Source organism: Stegodyphus dumicola, chromosome X2 (genome assembly GCF_044657685.1).
Source record: "Stegodyphus dumicola isolate Sdum_Otavi_A_Nest chromosome X2, ASM4465768v1".
Taxonomy (NCBI): Eukaryota; Metazoa; Arthropoda; class Arachnida; order Araneae; family Eresidae; genus Stegodyphus; species Stegodyphus dumicola.
Window position 1 is genome coordinate 73,031,421 of NC_140781.1, and position 21,838 is coordinate 73,053,258.

A 21,838-nucleotide genomic window follows, 5' to 3' on the forward strand; every position below is an offset into this window, starting at 1 on the left:
TTTCTTGATCCTAGAAATAATCATTGTCGGTCTTTACTCGCACTTCCATATAATACTGTAGAAAAATGACGCTTGAAAATCCTTCATTTCATATAATATTAAAGCCAATAACATAAACATATAACACTTGTTTTCATAAGCCCAAAATAATAAATACACGAAATTGTTTCATAAATCTGAGAAAAGAATAACTCTAAAAGCACCTTTTACCCGTCGAATGCAATTAGTTATAAATTTTACTAAATATTTGGTCGTTTTCATTTCTTTGAACGCCTAATTATAGGAAAGGATGGATTAGATCAGCGTTTCCCAACGTGGGGCCCACGCCCCACAAGGGGGCAATGCGACTGTTAAGGGGACCAATTCGAAAATGGACTCGTCCAGATTTTAAGAGGACAAAGGACGTTCAAATTTCTAAATATGCTTCATGAAGTAAAAATGTTTCGAAATTTCATTTTTTATTCCCCAAAATAAAGAAAAATATAAGTGATTTATACGAAAAATTTTTTAAATTGCGGTGCATTTTAAATATTTTATAAAGAATTTTCGCTGTAGACATGGACATTTAAATGCTTTTAAAAGGCATTTAAATAACTGACACATTATGCTTTCCAGACGTTTCTCGCACATTTCGGCCAACGAATTTATTTTTTACTGTAGAAATGGCAGCCGGTATATTATCTTATTATTTCCATTTTCCTTGAATGGCAACAGCAGCTGCTTTCAGCTTTGTTTATTTTGATCTTATATTTATTTATTTCAGCCCTTAGTGAAATGAGGGGTGCAAGCAGGAAAAAAGTTCGTCGGTATTGAGGTATATTTAAAATTTGGTTTCATACCCGGTGCATAAACTGTCAACTTCTGTCTTTTATGCCAATAAATGCCTGACCAACGAATCAATGAAACTAGGTCGTCTTGAGGCACATGCGAAACATATTGCTGATATGAATTAAGATTTGAATTATTTTCACACTTTAATATTACTCTTTTTTCAAAGTTTTTCCTTAAAGTCTCTAGTTACTGCTCCTAATGCAACTGTTAATCGTGCTGTTGAGGCTATTTATCAAATTTCATTACTCATCGCTTAATCTGAGAAAAGCCGTACTATAGCGGAGAGTTTAATCAAACCATCAATATCAGCATTTAAAACTGCTGTAGAAAAAGATGACAAAGACGTTAAAGCTATGCCACTAAATAACAATACTGTTTGCAGAAGAAAGATGAAATGAGTGAGGATATTGAAAACAACTTTGTTGAAAAGCTGAAAACAAGAACATTTTCGGTGCAAATGAACCAACTTTGAGAGACGGTAAAGCCGTACTTGTAACTTATGTAAGATATATTCATAAACGGGATTTTGCCGAAGAAATGTTCTTCTGTAAATCATTAGAAAGCACCACTACCTCCAAAGGCATTTATAGTAAGCTAACAAATTATTTAGATATAAAAAATATACCAATAAAAAATATAATACATCTTGTACTGCAGATGGTGCTCCTAATATCATAGTTGAAAAATAAAATAAAGCACGGAATAAGAGAAAGGGTTGCTTAAAATTGATAAAAGATGAGAATCCAGAAATGCTTCTTGTGCATTGTGTTATTCATAGAAAAAAACCTGGAAGCTAAAAACAATTCACCTGTTCCAAATGAAGTACTAAATTCAGTTATAAAGTGTATCAATACTATTAAAGCTAGGGCCAAATGTGAACGTATTTTCAAGTTATTTTATGAAGAACAAAATGAAGACTATATGAGACTTGTACTTCACACTGAAATAAGAAGGCTGTCGAAAGGGAACTGCTTGGAAAGATTTATGGAACTATTTGATACTCTTAGTTATTTTTTAAGCGACAAACCTGAAGTGAAAAATCCATTCACGGATGATAACAAGGCAATTGTGAGCTATTTAGCCGATATCTTTGAAAAATTAAATATATTAAATGAACAACTTCAAGGAGCAAATAAAACTTATCTCGATGCAAAAGGAAGATATTTGGTTTCATTATCTTTGTTGAATTATGTCAGGCATATACTATTTACCTCAAAAATTTTGAAAAGTTTCATTAGCTCCAAAAATGTGATGCGACTACCGCTATACTTGTTATTGATGATCATCTGAAAATTTTATCGGCTGATTTAAAATATTTTGTAACTTAAAACAAATTGATTTTCCAACTTGGATGATGCAGCCAATGCTAGTGAACTTGGCTGATATTTCAAATATGCAGTAAAAAGAAGAAGTCGCAGAAATGCAGAATGATGAGTCAATTAAAACTTTATTTAATATAAAAGGAGCGATGACATAGGTTTGTGAGGAAACCAGAATCAGATATCCAAATGCAATAAAATTTGCAAAAGAACTATTGTTACCGTTTCATCTTCATATTTTGCTGAATGCGGATTTAGTGTCATAAATGATTTGCTGCTAAAAAAATCGGTTAGATATAATGAAACTGGGAGACTTGAGACTCAAGTTATCTAAATTGGAACCTGACATAAAATTTCTTTGCAGCAAGTCAAGCGCAAGGAACTCTCTAAATTTAAATAATAAAAATTACTAATACTTAAAATACTTAAATAATAATACTTAAAATAATATTAATAATAATATTAAAAAACCTTTACTAAAATGAGTTTGTTCTTGAATTTCAGTTCTCCATGTTTTGACAGTTCACTTACCGTGTTTTCTCAGAAAATTTCGTAGTCATGTCTTCCTAAAAGCTATCATTCAAGTTTCTTTCGTGAACATTTCAATTCTTAAATATTAAAAATTATGTATATGCTAGGGGGAGCTTTAAGAATTTTAGAGAGGATTAGGTGGGCATAGCACAAAAAAGGTTGGGAAACACTGGATTAGATTGTTTTGATTATGACGCTGAGGTTATCTGCCAAAGGGTTTGGATATCTTTGTGGAGGACTTTTACCAAGAAACTGACTTGTATCCCTATTACATAAGAAGAAAAGCACGAAAGCTCTGATGCAGCCGCAGCATTCGCTGCAAGTTGAATCAGATCGAACTATGTTTCCACTGACTTTGCCGATCGGTCGCTGGTTAACCTTGTCAGATTAAAGATTACTTGAATATCACGGCAAAGCACATGGTAGCTATCTGCCTAAATGGAGAGATGTCTTCGTGAAAGATTCTGTAAAAGAAACTAGCTCATATTCCCATTACATGGGGAAACCAAACATGTAGTTAGCTAGCCCTTTCGCCTGGGTCCGGTCCCAGGACAAACTAGCAATATTCAGCGATGTTTCGTCTCGGCCAATTATACGACGAGCCTAGTTAGAAGCAACTTAATTATTCAAAGAGGGAGGATCTATACATTTTCTCGCAGGTTTGCATTATTTCATTTTAAGAACTTTTAAAAAAATAGTTCTAACATTCCAAAAATAGCTACATTTCCAGTAAGTAACACTATTTTAATATTTTCTCTTAAATAAATTTCAAAAATCTCTTTCTGTCAAACAATTATAGAAATGAATTGTTTATCATTTCAGTTAATATTCACATTTTAAAGAGTTGTTCGCAGTTGTAAAAACCTATTAAGTGAAGATTTATTGCGGTAAAATAGAAGTAGTGTTGCCCAAGTTCTGAAGCAGGACGAAATAAGAAATTAGTAATTCTGTATTTCTAATGGTCCTATTACATGATACGAATTGTTTCATTCCACGAATTCATCATTACGGATCCTCTTTGTCGTTGGTCAGCTACCCAAAACAAAGACGAATGAAGGGTCTGGAGTTTACCATCCATCAATGTCACATTACCAGAACACGTTCAGAAAGGTTATTTTATTGCGTATGACAGTGTAAATAAAATGTTAAACGTTTGCCTGCAAACATCCATCGATTTGACAGCTTGTTACGTTCTTCGAAATATGTCCGTTACGAATCTGTCAACAAGAACTTATTACTTATTTGTCAAGTTAAATTCTCAAAGATTATGTTCGCAAATAAATTGTTAAAAATCAAAACCAAAAGCACGACTTTCGAAACAAAAACAAAAGCAAAACCAGCGAACTGTTATACATTAATGTGGAAATTGATTGCCCTACTACGTATATTAAAGTGATTTGTTACGAACAGTTTAAAGAACGTGCGAATGTCATTTTCTTATAACCAACAGTAAATAAAAGACGCGATTCCCTTTAAATCACATCTAGGCTAAAATTATTAAAATTTTCGTTAAAAACATTAACCGTTACCTACTAATTTCAGTTACAGTTAGAATTGTGATAATTTTTGCATTTTTAATGTCGCTAAAGTAAAGATATAATTACTACGAGAAAACAGTTTTGTGTACTTTCTTTTCTTCCTCGTATGGAAGCACAGCATATATCTAATCTCATTAAGTAATTACCAACTAATTATTTCAAATTTATTTTTAATTCTTGTGGCTTCCAAGGCATGGGATTAATAAGAAATATAGTGCAAAAAAAGTTTTAAAGCGAAATAAAAAAAATTCGTATTTTCGCTGAAACAGATTGCTTTTTTAAATAAATTCCGAACAAGCAGCAAGTTAAATAAATGAATTGTTGCATGAAATATGAAAGTAATTATAAATACTCGAAATTGGTAACATCAGTAGTTAAATAATTAAAAACACTCAACAGACAGGGGAATTTATGCATTTTAAAAACTATACGAAAACAAATATGAAAAATCGCAAATCGCGTATTTTTACATACTGAGACGACAGATAATTCATATGTAGCAGCAAATCTCTTGGATGGGAGGTACAGATGTGGCATTTTCTTTTAAGTAATAATAAATACAGGTGCAAATCCCCGTTGAAGCATACTTTTATATAGTGCTCAGTATTAAATTTATACTTGGCCTTGAATTGATAAGACTAGATCCAAAGTCCGTATAAATAAAAGTTAATTTTTTCAAAGCTTTCAAATACATATACATTTATTCATACAATAATTCATCCTTTCCTTTGAAGTTAAAATAAGTTCGTTGTATTTACTGCAAATAATAAAAGTGCCGAGACGAGACAGACATGTGGTTCTTTAAGCAGACAGACATTGGTTAGAACGTAATGTTTAAATAGCACATGCTACCCACAACATACTAACTAGAGTCATCAATTGCGAAACTAAATGATAGTAATAGCTTGAATGTTATTAATTTCACAGACTATGAACTAAAAAGGACGAGACATGTCTAGAATTTACAGACTAGTGAAATTTGTTAAGATATGCAATCCTCTATCTCTGATGATAGTGTTTCAATAAATGTTTTCAAAGATTAACGAGAAAAGTTTTAACCGTTAAATATTGAAGTTACGTTATCTTTAATCGTAAATACTTAACCAAAGAATACCAGTATCTTAGTTAAGCAACTGACATCTTTATTTACTTCGGCCCCACTAAAGGCCGAGCGGTTAAGTCCACTGAATACTAGTACTTCGACGCTGATTTGAGCATAGGCGAACGGACTGGTAGCTTTGGAACTTTGGAACTTTGCGGTTATACTGGCTTTCAGCAGGAAATTAAAGTCCTGCTCTTGCCAGTTCCTGATGTGATCCCATGTGGGGCCTGACAGAGTAGAAACCTGAAAGAAATTTTCTCTCGTGGAGGTAGAAGTGTGCTGGAGAGATAAAAAGAGAAAAAGAAGCACTTTGCTCCAGTACTGCTACATCTTGGATGGAATCCGCCAAGCAGGGGCCGGAGAAAGAAACTTCGGATGACCTGTGTAGGATAGCCCGAATACTAACTGTTCATTCGTCGGAGCCAGTCACGTAGGAGGTCACCCTCCCAGAAACTGACCCCGATCGATGCTGCTTGAAAACCGGAAAACTGGAACTTAGAATTCTGAACTCAAGAGGTGGGCGGCGAATGGGCGGAGGTTTTTGTCTTCAGCCAGGATTTCGTAGATAAGAATGTCCGTGAAATTAACGGGATTCACATTGATAATATTATTAAAAAAGTTGTTGTTTATTCTGCTGAGGTAGTCCTGAATAGTATCTATTTTCAAGTCGGAGTGGAGAGTCCTATTCCGAACATAGTAAGGAGCTTTTGTGATGATTCTTAGCACCTTATTTTGAAGCACTTGGAGTTTGCTAATTTCGTTTGCTTTGTAGTTTGCCCAGGCTGGGGAAGCATACGTGAGAATGGGTCGGATGACAGTTTCATAAATCCTCTTTTTCAGTCTGAGGGTGAGGTTTTCATTCTTTAGGAGAGGGAAAAGCCTGAAAATGATCCCGTGTGCTTTTCCGCTTACTCTAAGCATATGATCCTTCCAATTGTAGTTCTTGTTAAGGGTAACTCCCAGGTAATTAGCTTTATCAACTGTAGGGATGATTTTGCCAAAAAGTTTAACCTCAGTTCTGACCCGTTTCCTCTGTCTGCGATTTCGAATGAGTAGAATCTTGGACTTTTCTGGCTGAATGCACGTTTTCCAGCGACTGCACCACCCCTCAATAGCAGGGATTTTCGCCTGAATTCTTGACAAGGCATACTCTGGGTTTAGAGACTTGGTAGCTATCGCTGTATCATCAGCGTAGCTGGCTGCGAGAACATTTGTATCCTCGGAAAAGCAAGGGAAATCGTTGGTATAGATGATGTAAAAAAGCGGGCCTAAAATTGACCCTTGAGGAATACCTGCGTAAATATTTTTGACACATGAAGTTGCATTTCCAACTCCAACGGTGCAAGTTCTATTTTCAAGGAAGGACTTGATAATGAGTATCAGATTTCTGGGGAAACCGAGATGAATTAGCTTATAGATTAGCCCTGGATGCCAGACGCGGTCAAAAGCTTTTGCCACGTCTAGCATCAGGATAGCGACACTCATTCTGTTGTGCATAACCGCGCCGATGAACTCCGTGAGCCTGACTAACTGCGTTGTGGTCGAAAGTCCTTTCCGGAAACCGTGCTGGTGATCAACGAGAAAGTCCAAGTTTTCTTGCATTCTGAGATAAATAATGCGTTCCAGAATCTTGCTTATGGAGGACAGCAGACTGATGGGTCTAAAGTTTGCCGGGTAATCCTGTGTTTTCCCTGGCTTAGGAATCATCAGGATGCTTGCTTGCTTCCAGAAAAGCGGGAAATAATTTTGATACAAACATGCATTGAGAATGCCTGTTAATTTGCATACGGTCTTAAAAGGCATGTTTTTCAGCATCTGGTTCGTGATCTTGTCCTTTCCTGGAGCTTTCTTTAATTTAAGTCCCTTAATAATGTTCTGCACTTCGTGCGGCGTGGTTAGTTTGATAGAAGGTTCCGTAGAAGGGGAGTGCAGCCATTGATCGTTAAGGTAATGAACTTGAATGTCTGAACTATGATCTGAGGGGAAGGAATTTGGAATGAACTGTTTAGAAAGGTGTTCCGCAAAGACTTCCGCTTTGTCTTGATAGGAGTAAGCAAATCCATTATCGCATTTAAGCGGTTTTCTGACAGAGCAGGGGCGTTTTAGTGTCCTTGTATGACGCCAGATGGCGCCAGGTTCGTTGTTGATCTTTTCCATCTTATCCTGCCATAAGCTAGAACGATGGTCCTGAATCTTTTGCTTGATTTTCCTATTAAGCCTGTTAATTTGAGTTTTGATAGCAGGATCCCAGGTGAGATTAAATTCCTTTCGGAGATGATTTCGAAAGCAGATTATTTCGCGAATATTGGCAGGAAGCGTGTGCTCATGTCTGACACGGTCAACCTCAGTCGTAGCTAGGGACTTAGCAGAATGCAGGTACGAAGTAAAGTCTGTTATAGCACGTTCAATATCCGAAGTGCTTTGTAACGCGTCACAATTAAAATCAGTGGTCATCAAAGTATTATGATAAAGATTCCAATCAGTATGCTTAATTGGCGGTAGGTTCTTAGCATTTTCCACTCCAAGGTAAGCAAGCACAGGTACATGATCAGAAGACATGTCACATGTTACCGTAATAGCCATAGGAATATTGAACGTCGTAATAAAAATATCCAGAATGTCAGGCCGATGGTTGAGTATATTTGGCCTATAGGTAGGCTCATCCGGCACATGCAGAAAGACAGGGTAATTACACACAAAATCATGCACTATGCGTCCATTATAATTCGAGTTGCGGCATCCCCAGTCGAGATGCTTGGCGTTTAAATCGCCACCTAGAAAGGTGGGGGAGTCTGAGTTAATAAGTCTATCCAGAATTTCAGCACTGAGCTTGTTCCCAGGGCGGTTATACACCGCACAGAAAGTGACATCCCCAATGTTGGGTAGATTCACCATCACTTTAACACTTTCCATTCCATCACAATTTTCTGCACTTTTCAGATATGAATCAAATGTCTTTTTAACATAAATGAGCACTCCGCCACCACGGTGGTGGAGTCTGTCACTACGGTAGCTGAAATAATTGGCTATCCTTAAGGAGTGCGAAGGGTTAGCATGGGTTTCTGTAATTAAGCAGATGTCTACGTCATTTTGCTGGATAAATTCATGAAGTTCCGGTATCTTGGAGGTAACGTTCTGCGCGTTCCAGAGCAGGATCTTAACAGGAGAACTTTGCCGGGAGGTGGGATTATCCATGGTTGGGGGAAGCTGGCCTGACTGTGTCCTCTATCATAGAGGCGGTAGGAATTGCCTTCGCTACATCAGCAAACATAGAGATGGCTGTTGTGAGCTTTTGAATTACCGCATTAGCTTCGTCGAGCTTTGCTTGAAGCTCACTGAGTTGTGAGAAGGTTGCTTGTGGCGCCATCTGTGGGGGAGTAGCATTACTATTGTTGACTACTCTATCTGCATATGATATGCCTTTTTGCACAAAGGATGAGCGAGGCTTGGGGTAGAACGAACAACCTTTAAAACTGGCAGTATGAGGAAGTCCGCAATGACAGCACTTTGGTGGCACATCCTTGGGCTTGGTGCAGTCACGAGACTCATGCCCCTGACCACATTTGACACACCGTGGTGCGTGACGGCATTGACTTTGAGCGTGGTAAAAGTCTTGGCATCGGAAGCACTGCGTGATACCGCGCCTACCTCTGTATCTTTCAACTGTTATCTTTAGCCTCATAAGATACTTTAGATTATTAAAAATGTCTTTGGTTTTCTCATTCCTTTCTAGCAAGATCAGGAATAGAGGCATGGGGGCAATTTCAGGACCTTTTCGGCGAGACATTTGTACAACCTTTTTAGCAGCGTATCCTTCTGCAATGAGAGCATCTTGGATATCCGTAACTGGGGTGTCAATCGGAAGGCTACGAATGACGACTCTGATGTTTTTGTCTTCAGCAAGCTGATATGAATGAAATTTAATCTTTTTGTCGTCAAGGAGGTCCGTGATGTTACGATAAGTCTCACTGGAATTGACTTTGATTTCAAATTCATCTACGGCTTTCATCTTTGTATTAAATTCACTGTAGCCGGAGTTATCCAATAGATCAGTAATATCCTTCCATTTCCAGTTTGAATCCTTAATGACAATCGGCGGAAGCTTCGAACTTCTTTTCGGAAACTTAAATTCTTCAGATACATGAGCATCACTTATTTGCCCAGCCGGGCACGTGACCTCATCTGTATTTCGGACTGGTAGCATGATTGGGTTTCGCCTTTTATAATGCGAGTACGAGCTGGTTTCCCTTCAGACAGCCCTCCAAATCGTTTTCAAATCGTATTCGCCGGTATGCAGCCCCTCTCGATAATTTAATCTTTTTATTATGATAAATTTAAATTACGTTCATAAATTATTGATTTTATTATTTACGGAGGTCTTACTGAATATAATACATATTGCGCTCGTAATATACTCATGTCTCCGAATTATAACTTATGTGTCACGCATATCGTCTCCTGCATATCTGCATTTTGCTTCTTGTACCTTTTGTATATTTTGCGCATATGAGTACTGCACTACAGTATATGTGTATATGTAATTATTATTGTAAATTGCAAGATTGCAATAATTGCCAGACTGCAATTTATCGCCAGATTGAAATGTGCGCCTGTGTACGAAATAACCAAACTTTGGAAATTGCCATTTGATTTGTAATTATGCTATTGCAACAACACTGTGCGCGGAAAATGCTTATATTTGATTTTAATACGTAATGTGTACATTGTAATGTTTAATTATGTGTAATTATGTTTACTTGGGTGTTTTAATTATGTTGATGTAATGTTTAATTATGAGTATAATGAAATTTGCGTAATGTGTTTTAATGCGCAATGTATGTAACATGTTTATATCTGTCACTTATGTGCAATGGGTATAGTATTTTATGTGTCGGTGTATAGTGTTTCGTATATTAAGCACACGCGTTTTGCGCATCTGCGTATTGCGATTTGTATCAATTGAGCATGAGTCTTGCTTTACATATGCTTATCCCAGCATATTGTATTTTATGTATGTCTAATACGTATCGCATCATATGTATACCCTGTACAAGTACTTGCCTCTATGGCGGCATTGCTCGTACACTACTATTGCTGCTGTACTGCGCGCGTAAATGCTAATGCATTAATTTATTACTTATGCGTCATGCATATCATTTCCTGCGTTTTGTACTTTTTGTGCTTATGAGTATTGCATTACATTTGCTCATTATTGCACTTTATATCATTGTATTTTGCATTACTTCTATTGCACATCGTATTACCTTTATGGCTTCACTGATTGTACACTATCATTGCTACTGCACTGTGCGCGTAATATGCTAATATCTCCGATTATTACATATGAGTCCTGAGTAAAGTGTTCTGTGTATTTGTGTATTGCGTTATGTAAATTATATGCATATGAATTCTGCACTATATGTGATTATTACTGTATTACTGTATATTATATCACCTCCGCTGCATATTGCATTGCATCCTGTGTCCTACGTACTGCATCCCATGTATCCGTGTACTGCGTCTGGTATCAATTGTGCATATGAGTACAGCATAATATGTGTTCATTATTGCACTTTGTATTATTGTATATTGTATTACCTCTATTGCGTATTGTATTACCTCTGCAGCCACATTGATTGTACACTACTATAGCTACTGCATTGCGCGCGTTAACATGCTAATATCTCAGATTATCACTCATGTGTCCTGCGTAATGTGTACTGTGTACATATGCACTGCGTTACGTATCTTCTGAGCATGTGAGTATTGCATTATCTGCGTTTATTATTGCATATTGTCACTGTACATTGTATTACCTCAATTGCATATTGTATTGTGTATTGTATTAAGTGTTTAATTGTTTTTGTGTACCTTCTCAAGTGTCTTTAAGTGTTTAGGTGTCTACGTGTCTGAAGCGTCTTAGGTGTTTGAAAGTTATAGGTGTTTTTAGTATTCATGTATTCTTTTTATTTATTTATGTGCACATTTCATGTGTGTTTATGCTCTATTTAATGTACTAACAAGACTGCCCCACCCACAAATGTACATCAAATTTCAATGTAGCACAATGTCGCCCTTGTATGGCCATGTTTAATCTGAATGGAATATCAATAAGCTCCAGGTGCGGCCTTGTGCGGCTCCAGGGAGTTGTTGCATCTGGTTAGTGGAAGGCGTGGGACATATGCCTGCTTACCCCTGTTAAACACCAGGCGTCCCCGTCCTCCGTCACCTGTCACCTGAATATAATATATGATTTTCTGTCTTTAATAATAACAGTATACATCCTGCATTAAGAAAAGCAGTGGAATATCAGAGCCCAAATTTGTGCGGGGAATTCGATACATTTACTGACGGTTTGAGTTATATAACAATGAAATTGGTACAGCGTATGGGGTTTACTTGTTTTGTACAGAATAGACTACGGCAAAATTAGACTTGAACCCTACAATTCGATACACTCATTATGTGGTTTGGAAGCACCAGCAGACGGTGATAATACTAATATTTTAGTCTCGTATATAAAAGATCTCCTTGTAAAAGTTGAGAAAATACATGAAGTGAAAATAAATTGGGTGAAAGCCCTCATTGGTGTTATAGGCAATGAGAGGGTGGGGCCGACATACTGGCCAGAGAGGCTGCTATGACTAATCCGGGGATGCGTTTGATATTCACGTGCAAAAAAGAAGAATTATTCAAATCAAGGATTTCTTTTGTGATTGCCGGGAAGAGAAATGGAACATTTCGGGAAAAGGGAAAGATTATTTGTTGAACTTTGAAGTTTCTAAAAATATGAGAATGATAAGTGATTTTGATTACAATCAAATAATTACCGGATACGACCTTTTCCGGAGTACCTGAAAAGATTTAATTTGCAATATAACAGTCTTGTAATTTTTGTACTGCTGAAGGCAATGCACGACATTTCGTCGAAGACTGCACATTATTGCGACATGTTACGGAAAAACAGAGTAACATAAAGGAATTTTATGGCAGCAGGAAAGAGTTGCAAAAGATTTTATGAACTTTATAAATGGCATTAGAGTAGTATCGGAAATTTTGGTTTGATGTTTTTAATTGTATTTTTATTTTAATCTGTGTCGGGCGTGCTGCGTTAACCATGAGGCCAATTATAATCGTCCAGGATGGCTGCAGCACACTCGTATATTACATTACATTACAATGACATTCCTACCTTCAGGCAAATAGTCCTCATGCCTTTAGCTATTATAAAATAACCTAAACATTTTTTACTTGGGGAATATTTTGTCATCTGAGGAAACAACTATATTATAATAAAGGTGTTAATCATGCAGCCAATTTTATCATGAATTTCTGCAAAAATATTTTTCAGTTTATAGCTTTCTTTAGAAGCCCCAAAGTTTCCCCGATATTTCATAATGGCCGGGGGGGGAACGCTCCTTTAACTCAAATCTAAAACTCTAGATGTGTATAGAAAAGGTTCGGCAAACTACTACAGTTAAAAAATTATATATAGCATAATTATAGTTATGCATCAATAGGACTTGACCATACTGGTTAGGGACAATTTTCTTTCTCTGAAACACAAAAAGTTAGGACCCACTAGCAGCCGAGCCGTAAAGTCGTTGAACACAAGAGTTCGAATCCCAGCGAAAGGGCTGGCTGCATGGGCGTTTTCGTAGTTATCCCCATGTGTAACGTGTATACGAGCCAGTTTCCCTTAGAAAGTCCTCCGTAAAGGCATCCCTTCCCTTAGGTAGAGAGCCCTCGAGTGCTTTGCCGTAATTAAATAAACCAAACTATAAAAAGTTAACTGTCATATACCGTAAGCTAAGCATATCAAATAGAATTCGCAGAAGAAGCAGAAATCGTACCTTTTAAAGCTTTGAATTTCGAAGTTCTTATATATGCATGCTTTTGAATTTCGAAGTCCAGAGAATGCTTATCTTATGAATATTTGATCAAACTTCTAACATGTTCGTTATATGTGTAAAAGTCGATAACATTAAAGTGATTTCTATTTGTATTCATTTTCGTTAATCTTTGGATTATGGTAACTTTGAGATTTTTGGGCGAAAATTTGGCGACCAACCCTGCTACAGCCACCTGCTAGTTTTTGTTTGGACGCCATTTTCTTTTCACGAAGTAAAGGCTTTTAACTCAACATTTTTTTCCAACAACCTGCTAGCCGAATTACGCTTATGCTAGAACTTTTATGGAACAAAAGTGCTTAATCATGACGAAGATTAGGTGCGAAATTGGGAGAAAGTGCAGAATCGCAAGCTGCTTGCCGCGTTTTTAAGAATTGCACATACACGGTATCCATGTACACGTCGACCTATTTTCACTTAAAAAAACATCCCAGAATTGCACAAAAATGACATTGCGTACACTCTTGACTTTATCCATTACACTGCTTAAGTCCTAGCTAGTAACCTCTATCGCCTTACCAAAATGTCGCCAAACTACCTGTTACCATATTCCAAAGGTTAGCCTTTATTTTTATGCATACTGCCTTTCAACATTTTTCGTCGCTTACTGATAGGTGATTAGTAAAGACGGAATACTAATCACCAAAGATTATGCAGGTGTTCCCGTCCACTTCTATTTAATTACCCACCCTTACGATGCCAGTTGCCATTAACAGGGTAATGAAATTATTGAGCTCATTTCAGTGATGCATGGTAAGGATCTAAAGCAAAATATTCAATCCAATATGTTACATTGCGCAGCCATTCAAATGGTTTTTGTCATACATACTAAGTTTTAAAATACTTCAATCTGTGCAACTTCTTTGGCATATACTGAAATTCAGTCGAAATTCAATTTTTCGTGTTTTTTCAGTAATTTGGAAGTTACTGGTGTAATGATTTCCGTAATTCATTTCTTACGTTCAACAATGTCGCGTAATACGACTATGAAAGTATGCTCTTTTTAAAATTATCCACAAAGAAATTTACAGGTTAAAATTAAAGAAATTTACAGTAATACTTACGTGATGTGACAGTTCAATTTAGTGATATAAACTCAGTTTCAGTTTTCTTTATGCATTAATTTCCAAACATCTGCATAATCACATTACGAGGTATTTTTGAACTTCAAAAATAAATTACGGAGTCTTCAAAACGCTAACTTTCGGTTAATGTTAATTGAAATACGATAAGCATCTCTATGCGGTAAAAAATTGCCATTTACGTAATTATAGAACGCGATATTATTGAACTTAAGCAATGAATTACAGAATCCTTCAAAACGCTGCACCTCGATGTGCTGAAGAACACATGAAAGCTTGAATATCAACTGAAATAAGTGTTTTATAATTTAATACATAATACAAAATAGATATTTTACTTAAAATCATTCTATATTTCCCCACTGAAATGAGTTATGAATATAACGTATTTAAGGCATCTGCATATTTAGAAGTTCTGAACTCATAACTAAGCTAATTAGATAGTTACTCAAGCAATAGAATTTCGGAAGCTAATAAAATAATTACTCAGAAAATGCGTACATTAATACAGAAAATGAATTCCAGAACTGTTCTACTAGAAGGACTAATTAAAACAGCAGTCTCACTCGGTGTGAAGTACAGCAAAATTTTAATTATATCAAAAACTATCAGAAATACAATTGTTGATATCGATAAGGTTGTATGTTTTTTAGCGTATTAAATGCACAAATCTAATACACTTGAATTTGATTACAAAATGGAGTACTTGCAAACGAAATGCTGCTGCTAAATTTGCGCCTTATATAAATATAAAACATATACAGTGATCAATTAACTAGACAAGTAAAAAGAGGCAATAAGCAAATTCGTTCTCTTAATATATAAAGCACATCGCACTGAATTAGCCGTATTAGCAAGTGCTCTATCGGGGGCACTTTATAAACAGTTCAAACAAATGCTAGGGCGCAACTAAGTTTGTTACTGTTTCACCGCACAGCTAAAGGCAAGCCTATTTTAAAGCTAGATGCAGATGTATCACTGCAGCTCGTTTAGTCTATCTCAAAGTTTAATCAATATTTGTAGAAATTGTCTACATCTTTAAATTTTTTACGGCAATTTTTTTAAAAAATCCTTTAATTTTAGCGTACTCGGTTAAAAAAATCTATATTCGTTGCAGAAACGGTTTAAAAGCGCAGAGCTACATACTTCAAAATATTGTCAAAATATAATTTTTTTCTCCTTGTTTCTAAAACTGCAACTGGTGGCGACAGCCTCCAGACGTTTTCAGAGACGGGGATTCTATAGTAAAAAAGAAACCTTCTGTGCTATGCATTTTTAGTAAACGATTTGGAATTCTGAAGAAAATGATTAAGGCCTTTTGAAATTTTATCAGACGATTTTCAAAAATGGACAAATGAATTAAAAAATACTTTTGAATAAAGCACTGCATTAATTAAGTGATCTTGTGATAATCCTACTTCATATTAAAGCCGTCAGGTGTCCAAATCAAAACAAAATTGGACTTTACATATCCAGTACATATGTTCAAACAGTTTACATAACTGTCTGAAGATATGATAAAAACATAAAAGAGGTATATAAAATTTTCTGAATATTGTTACAGAAACATGATAGCATAACTCATAGCTGCTATGAATTTTGTTACACTTCTTTTTCTTAAATGAAAAAATACCAGGTGAAGTTTTTATTATTTATTTGACATAGCTTTTAAATAGTAATCTTCAAATGTTGTAATCTTCATTTAGGTGAATACAGGACCCCCGGCCAATGTCCATAAAACATTTTGAGAAATATGAAAATGTAAATGGGTCTTACATAATTTCTATTAAATTCTGAATAATTTAGAAAGTATGATGAGTTTAAAACATTTTTAAGAGAAAAAATATCTTTAAAAGCTGCAATTTATTGCAGATTTCAGATTTTTAAAGTACCGCTAATCGAAGAATTTAGAAAGATTTTCGAAGAAAATAACGGACAACAATCTCATCTGTAAATCTCCTTGTTTTATAAATAGCAGAGATAAAAATTACCGAAAAATGAACATAAGCAACTTTAATTTTTCTGTTGCATCCTTCTTTTTTTTCAGAAGTGCATGTGTTTTAAATTCAATAGCTAGCGGGCTAAAAACCCTATTCAAATGGTTAAAGTCTCGGAAGATGCAAAGTAATATTTACTTACCATCTTCTTGACAGAAGTAACTGCTGCACTTTTTCGGGATGGTAGATTTATAGAAATCAACAACTACGAAGCGTTTTAACCATGTGGAAAGTTGGCTTAAACCCAAAATACTGAAAACAGCCTCAAAAATTATCTCCCGCTCCCTTCACTGGCTAAACCAGCCAATGTTTTCCAATAATATAGCTTTCACTCGCGTCGAAAAGTTGGCGACACAGTCGCCAAAAACTTCTCGCCAAGTACAGTTCGCAACTTCTTAAGGAAACTTCGTAATTGACAGCTGAAGTTGCAGTTTGAAAGGAACGAACAGCATCGCCGGTAATTTTTTTTAAACTAAAGAGCAGAAATCTAGATGTTACAGAAGAGAACTCAAAGAAATGAAGATATTTTGGCAAACAGGAAGCGCTCTCGTTTAACTGAGCTTAACAATGACGATGAAGAGTAAAAAATAGCGCCGCTTGCATTATTAAGTTTGAAATATTATTAAAGCATCAGTACAAGACTGATGCAGCATGTTCTATTCTGCCAATTGAAATTTCTTAGTAAAATAAAGGGGGAAATGTTAGAATGATAATATTATGACTGTCGCCGAATTAAGTATCCCAAATTCCAAAAGAGCGTTATTTCAGTTTGATATAGTTATACAGCTTAGAATATAATTATTTTGCAGAGCTATATGTTAATATAAACAGGAAAATGCTTTTAATTTTGCAGGAAAAGGCAAAAACAAACTGCTAAAAAAATTATTATCATCTTTAACTCTTTATCAGAAATACAGGTCGATCATAAAGTTTGCAAAGATTTCAAAATTTATAAAGATCAAATATATGGATATAATAGACTGCAGTTTGCACCAAAAATAAGTCACAAGGAGAGGTTAAGTTTTTAGGTTATTTAAATATAGCTAAGCCGAGAGGGCTATCTGTATAAGAGAAGGGATGTCTTTGAGGTGAAATTTCTGAGAGAAACTAGCTCGTATCCATGTTACACTTGGAAAAAATAACAGAAATCAACCATGCAGCTAGCCCGTCCGCCTCGGATCGAATCCAAACCACGCTAAACTGCCAGTATTCAGTGGGCTTAAGTACCTGGCACCTGGTAAGGCCGCAAGGAGAAAGATATCTTGTTTTCGAGAGGGCAAGATGGCAAATGAATGTTTCACCTGTAGAAGATGCCATACCGAATCGACAGTGACGATCACAATCAGAGCAGCGGTGAAGACTAGAGATTTACTTGAAATTACCTATTATGTGTCATGAAAGTAATTAGTAAGCACTCGATTCTCTAACGAATCAAAAGCAAACGCTCGACACTCGCTACGGAATGAACTACATGAGAATGAGAATGGACAAATTAAAAAGTTGAGAATAATTCAAACTTTGTGCAACAATGATGATTAAAGTTAACTTTTTTTAATCTAATGGCGGGCACTTGCCTATTCGACAATGGCTACGCCTAAGGTCAGAAGTGGTGGCCATTTTATTCTGGAGGCAATTAATAGACAGCCACCGTTACCTCCTATAAATGGACGGACCATGCCTTCTATGGGATTTGAACCCGGGCCCTTTGGCATCGCAATTGGCTCCTAACCACTATACCGTCTGAGATGCTCAGTAAAGTGAACTAACTGAATCAACTCACGAAATTAATCAAAAACTTCAGTGTACACAATGCTTTGGTAAAAACATTATTAAACATTAATAAACACTGATCACTTGAATGTGTCTACGCCCCACATGCATTTTTTTCTCTTCACCTTTTCCAGTATAAGGTTATTTGAGGTATCTGCCAACGGAAGAAAGTTTTCAGTACTGATTTTAGAGCTATTCCGCTGTGGTAGTCTCTATTGATATTATATAAAGTCTTATATGAAACTGGAAGAAAATATTTACACTGTGATCAAAGCATCTCGATTCTTCTCAACCTATTTCCACATAAACGGTTGTCTGTTGTTTCTTCGCCTTTCATAACACTTTGAAATCTTTTCGAATTTACGAACCATGGGCATGAAATTACATGAAAAACGCTAATAATCCCTATGTAGTATCTTCCTATAAAATCTTTACTTGCTCATAAGTTCTGGGAAAATTTTGTTTAGTTACCTCACTTGAACAGAAAGCAAAATGCCTAAATTTATGACAGACAAAATATTTCCAAACGTTTTCACAAAGGAAGATTTTAAATAGTAATAAATAAAAACTTATTTCAAATAAGCATAATGAAAGGATTAGAAATGTCATCAAGCTCAATAACTTCATTTAAATCAAGAGCTTTTAAGGAATATTGGATTGGATTATTCAATTATGGCAAAGCACACGAGGGCTATCTGCCTAAAGGGAGGGATTCCTTCGTGGAGGACTTTCTAAGGGAAACTGGCTCGTATACACGGTATACATGGGGAAATCCACGAAAACGCCCATGCAGCCAGCCCGTTCGCGGAATTCGAACCTCGGACCGAACTACCAGTGTTCAGCGTCTTTACCGCTCGGCCGCTGGTGGGCCTCTCAATAGCTTTTAAAGGCAAGGGTTCCGACCTGCAGTAGGAGTGGCAGAAACATTTGAAAGTTTTATATTATGAAATATTAGATAATTTCAGTTTTAATCTACATAAATAACGATTATAGTGAACGTAATACATTACGTGATTACAAACCTATTTGATACCTAAAAGCAATTCACCAATTAAAAAAACACTTTTTGGGCCAATGACCATGGGAAAAAAAATCCTCTGTCAGTCGTAACCGATTTTCAATAGAGCTTTTGAAAACGCAAAGATTCTGAAAAACAAATTGTTAAATTGGGACGTACATAAGAGCAAAATTAACCCAAGTTTTTCTTAGCAGGGTAGTATGATTAAGTGTAGGAAAGCAAAGAAACTGAAAAAGATTTATGATAAACAATGGTGCTGAAATCCGATTAACTGGGCAAAATTAGAATATCAAAGGAAGGAAAGGAGCTGCCAGATTCAATTTCGAAAGTAAATTGGTTGACTGAATCAATCAAATTCATAACCGATAAAATCTTTTAAACTTTTATTGTCATCACAAAGCGCGATTATGTCATCCACAGGACCGAAAATAAGTTTCTTAAAGTAATTTGACCTCAGAATAGTGCCTGTAAATGTCAACAAGTACTGGACTAAGGGAATTACCCATAGCTAATTCAATTGACATAAATGGATAAGGAAAAACAAGATTTTACTCAGGTTCTGAAATGAAAAATGTAATCTTGCTTTTATTTTTATTCACTAAAATCAAGCAGAGGAATTAGTATTTATTCGCGTAAACCAAAACGTATAACCTGTTTTTATTCAACTAAAGGCAAATTAATAAATCTTTTATTGACGTAAAATAACAAATTAGCAGAATAACGTTAATTCTAACTTCAGCCATGAAAGCTAAAAACACCAGATATCTAAGCCTAGAAAGAAGAACCGAGCCGGTTAATTAAAATTCTAAAAGTCTTGAGTCCAGATAGCTAAAGATCTCTTACATTATCAGATAGACAACACTACATATTCAGATCAGTACTGCTAGAGATAAACTAGGTTTCTAACTGTTAAGTACTCGTTTTTGGCACTTACACAAATATCATAGATGCATAAGAAAATATACATCCGATCATGGATTTATAAGATCCGATCATGGATCCGATTATTATCCGATCATGGATCATGGATTTTTAAGACAGGAGCAGTGCTTTTCCCATTTCATCTTTTAATCACAGAAGAAATTATTATCTATATGCATAATAAACTACATTCTTTTTTTCAAAAAATCAAGTGTGGAACAATGAAAACCGCGTTAAGCAGATAGCATGCGCATGCGTCCATATCTCCCGAAAGCTCATGTCTTGGTACAAACGATATTAAATTGATTCTCTACAAGAATTTCAAGTATAACTTCTTTTCCGAGACAAAACATCACATCAGAATGAACCGAGTAGCATAAAATAGTATCCTGGAGAAAATAAAGCATATAAACAGATTCTAAGCAGTAAGATTATATTCTGGAGAAAATAAAGCATTAAACAGATTCTAAGCAGATTTTTCATGTATGGCTTCCGGGATTTTGCAAAAATACCCTAACAGGCATTAAAGCGAATCATCGCTAGGTCTGAAGGAACTGCAGAGGCTTGGAAAGGTTTAAATAAACTTTTATATAAGTGCATGTTGTTATTCTAACGAAATCAGCCACAACTCGTTGTGATGCAACTAAAGTAATGATCGATTTTAATTTAAAACGTAGTATAGTAGATTACGTTGTAGACTATATGTACTACGTAGAAACGTAGTATAGAAGTCATTTTAATGTAAGCTGGCTCAGAAATTCTAAACGACGTATCAAATTCAAATGTTGGTAGCGATAACGTAAAGCCGATTAAATACAATTTATCAGAGCTGACAAAAACTAAACATAGCATGCCCGCGCAGACCAAAAACGTAAAAGCATTAAATACTACGTATCTAACCTCATACACATTCTGGTGAGGAAACGGAAAGGAGAAGCTATAGTAAAGTTGAAATTTTAAATAACTGGTTAACTTAAATAATAAAATATAAATAACTGATTAATTTAAATAAAAAATATAGGTTAATCTTTGGATTATGGTAACTTGGCGATTTTTTGGCGAAAATTTGGCGATCAACCCTGCTACAGCAACCTGGTAGTTTTTGTTTGGACGCAATTTTGTTTTCACAAAGTAAAGGCATTTTTTTTTTTTTTTTTTTTTTTTTAACTCAACAATTCCAACATTTTTTTCCAACAATCTGCTAGCTGAATTACGCTTATGCTAGAACTTTTATGGAACAAAAGTGCTTAATCATGACGAAGATTAGGTGCGAAATTGGGACAAAGTGCAGAATCGCCGACTGCTTGCCGCTTTTTTACGAATTGCACATACACGGTATCATCCATGTACACGTCGACCTATTTTGATTTAAAAAATCATATCAGAATTGCACAAAAATGGCACTGCGCACGCTCTTGACTATATCCATGTACACTGCTAAAGTCCTAGCTAGTAACCTTTATCGCCTTACCAAAATGTCGCCAAACTACCTGCTACCATATTCCAAAGATTAGCCAAAATGGATTCTCTTTCGAGGCATCAGAATGAACCGAGTAGCGGAAAAAATGTGATCTTGTAGAAAAAAAATGGTATATGACTAATTAGAGCCGTACCTAAGTATCTTTTCACTTAAGGCAAAAAGGTAAATGCGCGCCCCTATATAGAATCAAATTAAATGCATTTTTACACTGCTATATTTAGCGAAGATAATTGTATCAAATCATACCATCTCTCTTATAATATTTTAAATCATAATATCAGGCATTCAGGAAGTTAATACATATAATAATTTATAAATTTTAAATGATAACGTTAGAAA

The 21,838-nt window shown here is 35.6% G+C and overlaps 1 long non-coding RNA gene across 1 annotated transcript in view; it reads right to left on the reverse strand.

Annotated features, from left to right (window-relative positions):
• The window catches only part of LOC146992778 (uncharacterized), a 502,220-nt gene extending 485,458 nt beyond the window's left edge, over nucleotides 1–16,762 (reverse strand). The window contains exons 1-2 of the long non-coding RNA XR_015038827.1: nucleotides 16,758–16,762; nucleotides 16,453–16,547 (exon numbers count right to left, since the gene is read on the reverse strand). This is a non-coding gene — a long non-coding RNA (uncharacterized LOC146992778). The remainder of the gene's footprint in view (nucleotides 1–16,452; nucleotides 16,548–16,757) is intronic.
• Nucleotides 16,763–21,838: the final 5,076 nt, after the last annotated feature.